Source organism: Platichthys flesus, chromosome 4, assembly GCF_949316205.1.
Source record: "Platichthys flesus chromosome 4, fPlaFle2.1, whole genome shotgun sequence".
NCBI lineage: Eukaryota > Metazoa > Chordata > Actinopteri > Pleuronectiformes > Pleuronectidae > Platichthys > Platichthys flesus.
In genome coordinates this window covers 11,356,791-11,372,250 of record NC_084948.1, presented here as the reverse complement: position 1 = coordinate 11,372,250, position 15,460 = coordinate 11,356,791, and the positions used below count along the sequence as shown (strand labels likewise).

At 41.0% G+C, this 15,460-nt stretch overlaps 1 long non-coding RNA gene across 1 annotated transcript; it reads right to left on the bottom strand.

Annotated features, from left to right (window-relative positions):
• Positions 1-2,323: 2,323 nt before the first annotated feature.
• LOC133952241 (uncharacterized) lies at positions 2,324-13,425 on the bottom strand. Its single transcript, XR_009920528.1, has 3 exons — positions 13,324-13,425; positions 4,638-4,773; positions 2,324-3,771 (listed from the first exon to the last, which is right to left on the bottom strand). It is a non-coding gene; the product is annotated as an uncharacterized LOC133952241 (long non-coding RNA).
• Between the last annotated feature and the right edge of the window lie 2,035 nt (positions 13,426-15,460).

Sequence of the window (15,460 nt, the reverse complement as noted above, 5' to 3'; positions counted from 1 at the left end):
GCTGTATTTCTGATGGAGTATTTCCCACAACACAGTTCAGAGGGATTATAAACTGATTTTGCCACATCGTGTTTATTTCAATAAGGTTACAGTCTTGTGTGAGATAGTCCAGTCAACTGTATCAGAGAAAATCAGCCTTGTTAAATTTTTATCAGATCCGCCACAATAATTACTTTAATCGGTGTTGGGGGGGATTATATAGGCAAGTGTCGGACAGAGGCCGGTTTCACATCTGAAATCGTTATCGTCCTATAGATTCGAAAGTGTTTTACCACAACCTTCTTCTAGTTGTTTAACCTTTCACCTTCTGATGAGATAACAATGAGAGAAATGTATGTCAGTCCTGGACTGTTACGTGAGTGAGGGTTTGAGTCAATTCCTGCTGATGTAATAAACAATTTCTTCCTTTTGTGTTTTAATCTGGTATCGTTTCTGGATGACGTCAGGATCAATTATCTTGTTCCTGTTTTAAAATGTTGTTCTCTTAAGAGACCGGCGTATGAAATTAAATCATTTAAATACCCACTCTCAGTACAGCCGGAGAGATACAGTTGAAAGCTACTTTGATCATGGGCGCCATCTTGTGGATCACTTTACTTCAAGTCCCTCTGTGAATAAACAAACATGTATTTAATATATTGAGGTTGTAAGCAGCTACAGGGGCATTTTCAGGAACAACAACAACAACAACAACAATAATAATAATAACATTTAATGTTGTATTTCCTATATTATAACGTCCTCATTATCTTATATAACAGCCTCCATCTATGGGAGTTGTTAAAAATCCTATCTGCTTGCTAGTATGTTATAGCATGTTACGACCCATTCATTGATGCTTCTTAAAAAAGGAGACTTTAAGCATCATTATGTATTTATGAATTTAATATATACTTTCACTTATTTTAGTTGATTATGTACAGTATTAGTAAGTATTGTAAGATTATGGCATGATGGGGACAAATAGAAACTACATGGATTGTAATATGATATATAATGGCATAGATAGTTGGTTTATTAAGCCGTTATAATGTTAATTTGATTTAAAAGTTAGTCGGAACATTGTTTAGCCCCTGACATTATAAAGAAGCTTTGGAAGATAAATAATGAAGATAATACATTTAATCACTGCAGACCTCTGAGTCACATCGTTATTTAACACTTCTTTACATTCATAACCCTTTAAATAGGTCTGTCTGCCTTTTCTATGATGCCTTATCAAGACCACTTGACCTACTTGCTCATCCAAATTATCTAAGCATCTCATCCAACGTCGCCATGGAGACCTCCTCCTCCTCCTCCGTCTCCTCTTCATCCTCTTCCTCTTCTGATGTTGGCCCATAGATGGCAGCATCAACAAAGGTTTCTCTGTGGCGTGTTCCACGCTCCGACTCCTCCAGGGGTTGACTCTGCTCTCACAGACACAATGACGCAGCTATCTCTGCTTTTGGCTTGGAAACTGTCTGTATATTTAGCACCTCGCTTAAAATTAGAGCTCAGCACATGGGGAATAAATTTAGCTGGCAGTTAAAATAGATATCTGCCAAGTCATTGAAATTTGACTCAGCTCACACATACTGTATGTCCATAAAGACTACTGTGCAGACGGATGGGAAGAAGTTAAAACTTTCTGACTGAGCTTTTAATTTGCTGCGTATCCAAAATGGATCCTTAGTTGTGCGGAGTCATGTTCCGGGTATATTGTGCATTCATGAAATGTGTTACAAAGGTTACTTTGAGTCACGTGACTCCACAGTGAAGAAAGAGGAACAAACTAAGCTGTTTAGCGCCAACTGATTAGTTCAAACTGTTGCATAACAAGCCAAATAATGAAATTGATTGAAGGGAGATATAGTTTCATGTGCATGTCTGTTGCTGATATTGACAGAGGAGACATGAGGAGCACAAAGACAGCACCTTTATGTGTAAATGTGCCGTGTGAACAGACTAATGTGTCATTAAGGAGCTTTTGTGTCTGAGCAAGAAAAACTTTTAGTTGAATTCAAATTATCTTTTGAGAAAAATGAGATCTTTTCAATCTTTTGAGAATCATCTCCAACGAGGAGGTTATGATTTAGTCACTAAGTATTTTTCATAAGGGGATTGTTGCTAGTTCCTCATAATTGGATTTTATGATCAGTTTTTTTTATTCTTATATTTCTCAGTATGGGATGGTGTCCTGTATTTGTAGTTTGTCTCTTATCTTGTGGTATTGAAGCCTTTGTTTGAAGTGTGTCAGCATTTGTGTCACATCATCTTATTTGACAGTTTACCTTGCAGCTCATTCGCATGTTAGCCTGCTGTGTGGTTGAGCCTCAGTTTAAATGCTCACCTATTGTGACCTTTCTGATCATGATATTATACCCACTTTAGTGTTTATTTAATGTTGACACTTATTTGCAGTAAAATCTAATTAAACAGCCCTGGAAAAGCATTGTATGTTTGTGCAATTGTTGATCACAAAAAAAGCACATCAAATAGTATCTGAAAAAGGTTTGACAGAGATTCATCAGTTTGTGTCTGCTTTTAGCCCATCACTCAATAGATATTGATGGCCTGATAATGGACAGTGAGCCACATGTGGCGTGTCAGAGCTCGCAGGACTGACATTCTGCAGAATCGGAAAATGCACAATGCAAGAGGAGGTCAATAAGAACCTTGAAAGCACGACAAGACAAAAATGAAAATCCAATGAAGAGAGAAATGATGTCTTACATTCAGCAACATAACCCAATTTCCAATTCAGGACATGAGAAGAGAGAATTAATTGAAGAGAAGCAGAACAATTATAACACAGAACAATTCATATACCTTCTTTGAACTCATATCAAATAAGTATGCTGCACCTGTAGAGTTAAAATACATTTCAATAATATTGAATGCAGTGGAGTTAAAATGCAATACATCCCGAAACTTCTTTTCTGTTCTGTGTGTGCCAGGTTTCCACAAGGGCAGATTGTTGAGCTTTCAGCTTTAGTAGATTTAGTAGATTAAATGCTGGTGTAAATCTGAGCTGATCAACTGGTTAATGCCAAGGTCATCAGAAAGTATGAGGAGACATGTTCTCAAACAATGTTTTAGGTTTAACACGCAGTACATGTACAAGTCGTTTTGAGTTAACCTGAAGAAAATGGAGGAAGTGTAAAATCAAGCAACTTTAAAATGCATGAAGCTCAAACTTTCCAGACTCAACTGCACAACATCGGTTCACAGACCTTATGGTCATGTGGCTTCCAATGTGTCGAAGTGCTGTTCTATTCACACATTGAACATGAATTTGTTCTTGTTAAGTAAATATGTTTTCAGTTTTCTTTACAGAATTTGTATCTGAACCACCTCAGGCAACAACAACTCATATTTCCTGATACAAGTGACAACATGCTACAGTAAATATTCCTCTAAAAGCATTCAAATGAAAACCAGTCCTAACTATCTCACAGTCAAATTATGCAAAATCTTTGAGTTTCAGAGAATCTGTTTACTAATGCAAGTATCTCAAAAATGTTTATTTGAGCATCTGCAACTGTCCAAAAAGCTGCAGCAGGCCGGACTCCCAGCAATTTTCCTGTCATTTACACCACCGGTGACGTGCGAGCATCCCGGACTCAGGCTGCAAGTATTTGTGGCTAACCTGCGGCAAATTCCTCAGCTGTCACATTACAACAAGGGTTACACTGGGTGTGGCTATACGCTGGCGAGGAGCAGGGCCGCTCGGCTCGGCGTAGCCACCAGTAGGAGGATGTGTGGTGGTGTCGTTTTGTTGTTTGAGGCCTGAAAAAGGGCGAGAGAGGGGACAATGGAGACATGAGTGAGGGACATGAGAGGGGACAAAGACATTCATGTTGCTTGTTAGCATGTGAGTGCGTGTGTCCGGGTCTGCACATGTTGCGTGTGTATGCATGTCCTTCTTCTATGTATAATCTGCGGCTGCTGGTAGGTAACCACCTCTCCTTCAGGCTAAATTGGAGTCAGCTAACACTGAAAGATCTAATGCAACACGGCAGTTAGCCTGGTCTGCCCAACTGTCTCTGCACACATTCCAAACCTCCCTGGCAAATAGAAAGCAAAGCATCTTTCTAGATAAGAGAATAGGACAATAGTCACCTGCCAGCTGCTTTAATAAAGAAGCCCTTCAAACAAATCAGCGGAATAAAATGTTGCCTTTTGTAACGCGTTTCATCTTTGAAATGATTGTCACGTGCGACCACTTAAACCGTGTCGAGTTATTTCTGCTTTTCCACTCAAAAAAAAAAACGAACAATGTTATGACTGTGTATGTGTCACAAGAATGAGCGATCTGCAGATCAGCACCCTCCACTTGGAACGAAAATTAGGATTTTACTGTAAAATTAGGAAACGTGGTTCGTGAACCAAGTCTGTGGCGGAAGGAGATTGTGACTGTAAAAGATACACAGTCACAGGAAACTGCGCATGTTTAAAGGGCTCCGTTTGGAGAGGTACATCAAACTCTCTGATTTCCACTCATTTGTATTCCTGTTCTCTCTGCCTGTAATGCTATCTTGTTTTCCCTCCGTCTCTTTGCCTCTGCTTGTGCAACCCGTGGAGTCTTGTGCAAGTGAGTGTGATGTGTGAGAGGCCAGTAGTAGTTGAAGGCCGGAGAGCAGCAGGTGACCTACCAGGGCACAGTGGGGCTCATCTCTCCCCTCATCCGCAGCGCACCGGCCGTGTACAGTGTGACCCATACAGCGCTCTAATCTCCGGAGGACTCGGTGACTCTAATTTTCATCTTCTGCCTCTCTCATTTTGTGTCTCCTAAAACGCAAACAGACAAACACACACACACACACACACACGCACACTCACATCAGACGGGCCTTTGTCCCGGGCAGCCAGTTTGTTCTTGTTCTGCTGCGTTTTACAGTACAGGCTTACATAAGCAAACAGCCTGAGAGCAGCTGCTTTCAAAATGGAATCCAGGATGCATTCTTTTCTACAAACAATCACGGATAAAGACACACACATGAAACTGAAGCTGTCTTAAGATGCTCAGCCAGGAAATAAAAGATTCCTTCTTCGATTTTTCAGTCTAAAACCATCATATCAGTGGGCGATAGCAGGGCGTCCCTGGGCAATGTCTCCTTGCCCTTGGTGTCTGTCTCTGCTACAGGCGGCTCTGACGAAGGCCACAGATGGGGACTGAAGGGGAGCTCGGGAGTGAGGACGGACTGAGCGAGAACCGGAGAAGGGAAATCGGGAGACAACAAGGGAAATGAAAGTGGAAAGAGTGAGGAGGAGAGGCAGAGGGGTGAGTAGAAAGCGAGGAATGGGGAAGGAGACAGAGGAAAAGGGAGTGGAGGGAAGCACTGGCAAGGAAGAGAGTGAAAAAATAAGAGGTTGGATGCAAATATAGGAGCAAGATGTTGGATGTGGAGACATGAGAGGAGCGTGTGGCTGCAGTGCTTTGTGCGAGAGCCAAACCTCCAGCAAAATACCAGCCTCTCTCCTTAGCTTCCTTCACTTATGCGTCTCATCACAGTCCATTTGGCTGTCCTTCTGCACACCCACACACCAACCAGCACCACTACTAACACCCAACCAACCATCTCGGCGTGCAGCGGGGGCGGTGGCGGTGGTGGTGGCACCCTGCCCTTCTCCTCTGCCCCCATTCTTTCATTCCTCACATTCTTCTTCTCCCCCCAGGTCTCCGCTTTCCGTTCACGGGAGTGTAAGAAAGTCGCATGGCCTCAGAATGTCACTGTTTTTGATTTGCAATCATGTGCAAAAAGTTACATTGGATAACTTCTGGAAGCTTTAATGTTTTTATTTCCTATTAAACGAAAGAGCTGGAGCTGGTAAGACAAATGAGAGAACGTGATTGACTGTGGATTTGAAACTATGAGGGAAACTAAGTAAAATTACGCTTATATAAGGTTAAAGAAATGTTTTATATAAACAACCCAAAGATCTTTGTCAACAATATCCTTTATCAAGATTCCTGCTGCAGAAAGTGTCCCTATCCTTTTCAAACTGCAGCCTCAGGTTGGATAATAAAAGGCTCTTAATCAATTCTTATACTGGATCTATAAAGCACTCTTTTCTGTTAAATAGGAAACGAAAAAGTCATAGACAGATCCTTAGGTTTCCAGAAAACATTGAAAAAAGAGATGGTTCTGTCGTCTTATTGGTTCATCGTGTTCAATCTAGTGAATAACTGGCTATTTATAGAAGCAGGAAGCAAGCCTGATGAGTCACAGCTACTTCCCAAAGACCTTACTGCGGGCCCACTGCAATTCACATTCTTCTAATTACCCACATACTGTAGCTAGCAAATGACATAGAAACCAGATAAATTCATAGAGAAGAGAATCAGAGCTTCGGTGTTTGTATGTCGAGTATTGAGATATGTTCGAGTGAATGTGTCTCTCAGGATGAGTCATGATTATGTGCTGAAAAGCCTCGACTGGTTTGCCTAGTTATGCGCTGATACACCCAGCATGGACAAGGATCGCTCAGCTCTGAGAACAATCACCACTCAGCCTCTGAGATATATGGATATAAACATAGATATATATATGAAGGAGATTCAGACACATGCACTTCGGCAGAGGATGTTTGAGTGAAACACTTAAATAGAACATGAGTGGTGACTTAATCAGCTTAGTGTAATGCGAAGTCAGACAGGTTAATGTGGCAGGAAACCAGGATGGAGTTCACCTCACCCAAACTCTGTCTCATACTGTAATTCTGTCTGATTGTTCGTGTTAGGAACATCACATAACATTGGACGGACATTGAGACTCACTCTTAGGGTTAGGGTAAGAATAAGGTTTAGCTTAGGGTTAGAATAAAGGTTATGGGTAGGCACTTGTGTTGGGTAGGCTAAGGTTTGCGTAAGGGGCAAGGCAATGGATTATGCCAAAGAGTGTCCAGAATACTGTATGTGTGTCTGTGTGTGTGTCTCTGTACTTGTTTTGTACCCTTTTCCATCATAAACACTGACCTTGTCAGGACCAGTGGACCGCATTGGACCAAAGCCTGGTGCTAGTTAGGCTAACCGTCATTTCTGAGCTCCTGGGTAAGGTTAGGGTTACACATGAATTGCTAATGGTTTGGGTTAGGCTGTGTTATTCATGTTGTGGAGACCTATTTACCCAGTATAAACAGTCACATCATGGGGACTTCAAATTAATTTAATGTCCACTGAAGTCATGGGGCAGGCCTGCTTGTATATGCGTGTGTGTGTGTGTGTGTGTGTGGGTGGGTGTGTGTGTGTGTGTGTGTGTGTGTGGGTGTGTGTGTGTGTGTGTGTGTGTGTGTGTGTGTGTATGTGTGTGTGTGTTGCCCAAACACAGATACAAAAAGATACTCTCTGCTGAAGACACAATAAGGTTATGTTGTGTATTGAAATATGAGTTTTCACTACAGCCCCTACACCTTGAACACAATGAACACAAAATCTGAAAACTGGACAAACAGTAGACAAATAAAGAATCACACTAATACAACTTCATTCTTGTTGGACAATTAAATAAATCGAATAACCTCTAATTAGAAAAAACATTGCATCACTGTAATAAGTGCATGCAGCAAACGTAATTAGCTGTTTATTAGTGCATGACATATAATTCATCTGCAGTAGAACGGACCATAATGCTGGTTATTTGTTCTTGCTACTGAGCCCAGCTTAAACCTCTCCAAGGACCTGTCACACCCACACATCCTTTATTCTGTAATTAGCACAGGAAGAAATTGAGGCTTTAGCACTTAGGATGTACATTCTAACCATAAACAGATAGTGTTAGCCTGACCGCATTGACAGCAAGCAGCTTTCCTGTTATTGGATGGCACAGTATATTTCTCATCCTTTAGTAAAAGCTAATACTGGATGTCATTCTGATCGTATTACTCAGTCAGATAACCTCATCTTATCAGCCGCACAGTTTTCATTTTGAGTTGGAGACATAAGGGATTTCTGACAGCTGCCATTTGAAATTGTGTCAGTAAAACCTGAAAAAAATGTCTGCCACCATCACTGGCTGGATCATTTAATAAGATATATTAAACGCTAACTCAGGTCAAAGGAGCTTTACACAGTTTTTATGCCCCCATAATTCACTTGTTAACAAACTGCTCTAAATCATAGCCTGTATAGGAGGATGGACAACATGAAGCTCCCCAAAAGTGAATGACAAGACATACATTTTTCTCAGAGATGGTTTCTGTCATTTGATGTACTACTTATCACACTGGTATTTGCTAGAGTGCAAAATGTTCCATTAAGTTTGCTACTAATTAGTTATATTTGATATAAAATAGAGGAAGTTGAGACAAATCGTCAATGTGTGTACCATATATTGTGAAATACATAACAGGAAAAAACAATCTTAGCTATAGATAATATAGCTATAAGGCACTAGGGGTAACCCCTCTGCCAAATACTTGTATACACCCAAGTTGGAAAAATGTGAGTCATTTTCTATTCTTCAAACACAGCTGAGAGAATTTGTGTGAATGCAGAATAACCACCTCCCTACACTTACCCCCACTGCGACTAGCTAATACATCCCACAGCGCTCGCTCCTCTGAATGCACAGAGAAGAGATTGATATTAACCCTTCATCAAACTCGCAGGAAGACAGAAAACAAGTTGACCCAATGGAGCTAACACATGACTGCAGATAATAAGAGGTTTCAGCAACAGCATCACGCCACAACACTGTATCTGTCAGGAATACCAGACAAAAATCTAACATTTTCCTTATACACTGTGCTGCTCAGCCATCAGCTATTCTTCTTGTGTGTTTTCCATTCTGTCTGGCTGCATGCCTGAGCATATCGCTAGGCCTGACCAACACTGGATCTGAGTGCCTTACAAGACTGCTTTCCTGAGGGGTGGGAGGGTGTGGAGAGAGGGGTCTGGACTAATGGAGGCACATGGTGGGAAGAGGAGATGGATAGCGGGAGGGAAGTAGGGAGGGAGGAAGGGAAAATGTGGGTCAACGCAGTCACAGCCCTGTCACATGTTCCAGACAGCTGGAATCTGGCCTCCAGTCCAAACCATAATGTTATGTAAGAGGTTATTGATCTGTAAATGTGCATGTTGGAAAACCGAGTGACAGTTACAGCTGAGGCGGTTCTCTGGTGTGCCCGCTGCAGTGCTGTCACATGGTGTCACAGCATGCACAGCAGACATGTCAGAGTATTACTGCAGGGGCTAACTGACTGACACAAACCAATCCAATGAGAGTTACATTTTATTATGAAATGAAGCAAGATATTTTGGTTGAATTTATATTTGAGTCGGAAAAAAACAAGCGCTGCCAGTTTGACCCTGAGCAAAAGAAAGTGTCCGAGAGTGTCCTGTCAGCAAACAGTAGCCACCACTTTCCACTAACATGGGTTCTCTCAAAGTCTCCCTCTCAGAGTGAAGTCATCACTTTCAGCAGCCATTGTTCTGCCAGCCTGTCTCCACCTATTAGCTTCAGCAACACTCACCCTGTCATTTTTTTTTTCTTTGTTGTGAAAGGGAGTTGTATTTAACTTACTGTTATCATTAGTCATTATGGGCGTCAAACAAATAAGGTTGTTTAGAAAAAAAGCGCAGGTTGGTTCAGACTGACAGAGGATAATGTGTTTCTTTTCCACCAGCAAGGCCAATCATATCAGTAAGAAGGCCTTGGTGCTGCATGTGGCAACCAAGATAAACCTTGTGTAAATGCTGTTCTCTGGAAATTCAGACACGACTGCACATTGCCGTGGACTCCTCTCCCTCACATGCAATGCAAAGGGGTCATAGTTCCCTGTTTGCTGATGGGAGTAGAGGGTAATGAGTAGGAGAATGTTACAACAGGAGACACAAGGCCCAAAGTACCACTTTACATCCTGTAGTTCAGAGGTTCATGCTCATTGTGACAATGCATTAAAAACATTTCCAAATAGTTAATCCTGAACACCAGATGAATCAATAAAGAACACCTGATTCTCTCTCTGCCTTCATCTGTGGAAAAAAGTGTATGATGACTTTAGGGTTCAGAGTTCAAGTGTGAATATTGGAACCTGGAACAAACATCAATGTAGACAGGTGACGTTGCGCAAGGGCAGCTGTTACAGTTCACTGACTGTAAGAGTACAACGGGCACAACGAGGGAAGACAGTACATTGGACCATTGTCTAATCCGTTGGGAACAGCATTACTGTAATGACTATTGTGTGACCAGTCATCTGTGGGTATGAATAAATAAAGAAAAAGTCTTGTGTAAATATTGATTTTAACATTCATAACATTTTAACATTCATAACATTACTTTGGTTGCCTAACAAGTTTGAACAACTCAACTTTTTTTTTTTATCTGTGTCACGTTAAGGTCTCCTTTATCCCAGTTAGCAAACATTCTCATATTTGTTGGGGAATTTGCTGAAAAGAATCTACAGATATTCAACAATTCTATTTTAAAGAATTCATGTTACAGCAGTAAAACTGTACACTCCATATTGCCGGTGTTCGAAATGGCACCACTTTAGCTTAAGTGCTCATGTTGCTAGCAGGGGATTATTACTTTTCAGAAACTGAAACTGTGTTTCTGTCTGCTGATATTTGGCCAAAGGATTCACCTGTCTGTCTTTGGTCTTAATTAGTATTATTGGCTCTTAACTGAAGAAGTGGTAAAAAGTGATGTGCTATGCCTACTATCTTCAAAACAGCTGGGGTCATTTCCGCACATCCCCAGCTTAGTTCTCCCAATGCACCACTTACACCAGGGATGGGTTTACTTTGTCTATCAAGGGGCAAGTGAAACGATCACTGGACACATCATACTAATGGTTGGATGCTTCTCTTTGGTCACACATCTGATCAGATGGCAGTGATGATGATGCTACTGAGAGCTCATTAAGCCAAAACAACTTATAGCCTTCTTTGGTAGAGCTATTAATGGCAAAAAATTACCTTTACTGATCTGATAGTAGTAGCTGTAGTCTTCATTTATCCAATTGCAAAAAACAATCCATTCATCCATTCATCCATTGTCTTTTGTTTATTTGGGCTTATGTCATGGAGGAAGGCACGGCCAGGTAGCATTTTCTTTATATTTTTCTTCCAAGCCAACCTTCTCAGCTCCTCCAGGTTGATCCTGAGGCATTCCTGGGCCAGATGGCATATGTAGTCCATCCAGCAGGTTCTGAGTATACCCTGGAGTCTTCTCCCGATTGAGTTTGCCTGGTAAACCTTAAATGAAAGGCGCCCAGGAGACATCCTAACCACCCTAACTGTCTCCTTTCCATGTGAAGCAGCCGCAGTTCCTAGGTCCCTCCGTATGTCAGAACTCCTCACCCAATTTCAATGGCAGAGACCAGCCAAGAAACCACCTAGACATATATCTCTGAATACCTATACTTTTAATGAAATTAAGTTGTGAACTGTGTCTTTAAGAGGCCCCTTCAATGTAGTCTTAGCTAGGATGCTGGAGATGGATGCAGTTGCTGAATTACTGCTCACCATAGTATATATATATATATATATATATATGTATATATATAGCCCCTGTCATGTCATAGTGGTGGGATGTGCTATGCTGACGGTTGCAGGCCTGAACAGTACAATACTCAGTACAAGAGGAGTATACTTCTCTTTTGGCCTAATGGAAGATTCACTGCTGCTCTCAGGCCTTACTTATTCACAATACTGCTCAGTGTTAGAGTATCGAGAGGAGGAAGGAACAGTGCCTGACCAGATCATAATGTGGGTCATTCAATCTATATCAGACCTGACAGGGCAAACTCATTATCAGCTACAAATCATTGTTCCACTGTCAGGACTCGGCTGGTCTTATTTGAAGAAACTGATAGAGGGAGGAGGATGAGATAGATTCTGATTGTGGGGAACGAAACCCATCTTTAGAGTGATATTCTCCAGAGAATGACTTAAAATATGAATCAGGTTCAAAACTAAATTAACAACTGTCATGACATGGTGTTCCATTCATAGCCACCATCAATTTGAAACTGAACTTAGCTTCCAACTGAGCTCCTGGAACTGAAGAATCATACAAGGTTGCCTGCCTAAGAAAAACCTGGTGTGTAGGTGTAGTGTTTCTGTAGTGCTGAGGGGAAACACTGCAATGCAGGATATTTTAGCAGTTAAATTGGTCTCATTGTTGCAGAACTTGCAGCAGTTGTAGATGATATATTGTTGTGGGTGTTGTAGGTTAGACATTAAATATTCAAGATTGAACTTAAAGGTATTAGGTTCAGCCATTTATCTATTTAAAACTACTGCACTGTTAGATCAAGATTTTATTAAATTATCCTATTATGGTCTTCTATTGTCCATGTCACTGTTGCGTTATGATATTAATAACAATAATAACAGAAACAGATACCTGATCAGAACATTCTGGACCCATATACTCAATTGCTAATCTATTTGTAGACCTTAATATAACATTAATGCAATTCAATACAACAGACATGCCATAACTCCTCCCCTTCATTACAGTTATAATGTTCTATTTCTGTTGAGTAAAGATTAATTGAATGGCTGATAGAAATTTGATCACCATGACATGGATTCATTTTATCACTGAAGTAATAAAGAAGTAAAATAATCACTGGCACATGAATTTTAGCATCAACAAGGGAAAGTTAAAGTCTTTCAAATGAATTCAAGCTATTTTCTCACAAATAAATTGCTGTTTCAGGAAAGAGAAAATATGCAAGATATAACAATATCAGATGACGCACGGTGTAACATTACGTTACCATTGCAACAACGGCAGTGAATAATTTACTTGTTCTGCGAATTTATTATCTTAATAAAAAAAGAGTTCTGGGACGCTTCAGTTTAAGCTGTGACAAGTATTTTTCCAATTTGCAGAGCTCCAGTGCTGACCAAATACTCCCACACTTCAGATGATCCTGTGTAGGTCTTCTACCGCTTGTTTATTGATTGTAATTTAATGCTTTTCTATTTTCTATTTCTTCCTCCAAATACTTTACAGCACGTCCTCAGCCCAACACATGCAAAGTTTGAAGTAGATCCTAATCGCGCGTGTGGAGAAAAGAAAGAAAGACAGAATCCTCCATTTGTTGTTGGATACTATGATCTCTCAGTAAACAGCCCTCTGCTTACCCAGAATTATACAATTTGTGAGAAACTTTGATGACAAAATGTGATGTGACAACACTTATTTAAGCATTAGGTTCTCAGCAAAGATTGCACTGGGTAATTCTGCAACAACACCCATATGTTCCAGTGACCAAAACATAGTCAAGCTCTGTCTCTAGGGGAAAAAGGAGGGTGTAGCCCTGTGATGTACTCTTTTCGGCCTTTACCGGCAACACTGCAAAACAACCTGGGCCACATACCTTTGTGATCTGCACAGGGGGGAGGGAGTCGACACTTGGCCTGATTTTGGAGATGCATTTTTCAGCTTCCTCCTGAGAGCTGCGAGCTGGCATGCTGGCCCTTTAAATCGCTGCAAAGTGTCATCTCACACGCACCCAACTTTGCTGAGTCATTGGGTTCAGACTGCTTTTGTAACCTCCACCCAGGAGAGCTTCTCATTGGCTTCAGACTCCTCACAGCACTCCACGTGGTTGGCTGCCAGCACTACTAATCAGTTTCTTCTTGCCAGAGGCATTTCTTAAAGTGACAGAGGGACTCCCCTAACTCCCCTGAGATTGATATCTATCTGACAGAATGAGAAGACCAGCCCCAAGAAGCCCATAAGAGTTGCCATATTGAAGAAAGAGAGGGGCTGTGCAGGAAACAACCATAAAAAGAAAGAGAGAACGGGTGGCGAAGGGTTGTGGGAGATGGACAATAATGGTGGCAATATCAAAGACAGAGGTGGGGAAGGGTGAGCGTTCTGTAATAAAAACAGTTTTGACAAGCTGTTTTCAGACATAAAAAATGTCAAGATTGGACATTTTCCAAAGATGACTTTTACATATGAAATTTGCAGCAGGATATTGTCAGGGGCAGGTACGCTCCCGACATCAGAAATTGTTCAGTAATAGAGCATGCAGGATGAAGGACATAATGTAATTTCGTGATTCGGTACATCACATCAACATTGGCGTTGGCCTTTACTCCCAAAAGTCCTGACATCTTCTCAGGCTGACATCGTCATTGGTGTGTTTTCAATATTTGTTTTCAATCCGAGATATTTCTATTTCTACAATTTCGCTTGCCCACTCTCTCATTGTTAATTGTCTGTATATTGTCCCGCTTCACTGTCACACATGATGCTTGCTCAGAGATTTTAGAAACATTCCTGAAAATGTCCAGGGCAAATGACTAGCAGCTTCAGTTGCTGTGAAAATGCAGCTAATGTTCATGCTGCCAACACTGACATGTATGTATTCTGATTTTTAGCCACACCAGCAGATTACGCAATAACAGTCAGTCCCCCACTTTGTTGAGGATTAAAATATCTCAACAGCTATTTCATGGACTCCCACCAAATATTGTGCAGTCATTTGACAAATTGGTAAGTTTTCAACTGTCACAATCATGATAAATAGTAAATTGTACCTTTGCATAAGTACCTGTAAAACTAATGCCATTCCTAGCAGCTGCTCTTTGTGATGGTAGTATTTAAAAAAGATTGGAATGCTAATAAGCTAATGAGCATTTAGCTCCAAGCCTTCAAGCAAGGCCTTTTGGAGTTGCTAGCATGACTTGCACAAACATTTTCAAAAAGGTTCACACTATTGAGATTTACCTACTCACCAAATTTAATATATATATTAAATATATATATATGTAAGTGTAGAAATAAATCAACCAAATAGTAATATACACTTTCTTATTACAGTTGCCCTCCTTGTTTCAGTCTACTTCACTCAGCTTAAAGGTGGAAAGTTGAGCCTCCTAAGTTCTTCACTAAAACCACTTCATGATTGAAGTGCACTTTCACGGATGCCTTGATCCTGTGTGGTCAGAATGGTTCTGGTAATATCCTCTGCAGTCTGTCAGGTTTGAACCCTGTGGCTCATGGCTTCAGGGTCTCGGTTTCATCTGCGAGAGTCAGCCTCACTCACTCTGAGCAGAATGTCCTCCACCTGTTGTTGTGTGTGACTATACAATGTGTTTCCTCTGTGCGGCTTTGGAGAGCCATTACCTGGTTTGAATAGTTTCCTGATTACTCATTACCTGGCAGAGGTGCCGATCGCTTCATGGAATCTATTTAAGATTGGGATTGCCTGAGAGCAAGGGCTAGAGAGAAAAGAGGATGAATGAGAAAGGGATGGAAAATGTGTGACCGTAAGTAACAGGTTGTACAACTGCACTTCTGAGCTGTGTAGTTACGAGAGACAGAGAAAGAAGAAGCGTTATGTTTCCATTTAAACACATCACACTCACTCTGTGATGAGAGTCTAAAAGATGGTTAGCAACATATGCTCCTATCATCAATGAGTCTAATAACACCAATTTGTTCACCATTTTGTTAAAATTTACATTAGAAGTATGCCACCTCAAGCCCTAGAGAATAATTAC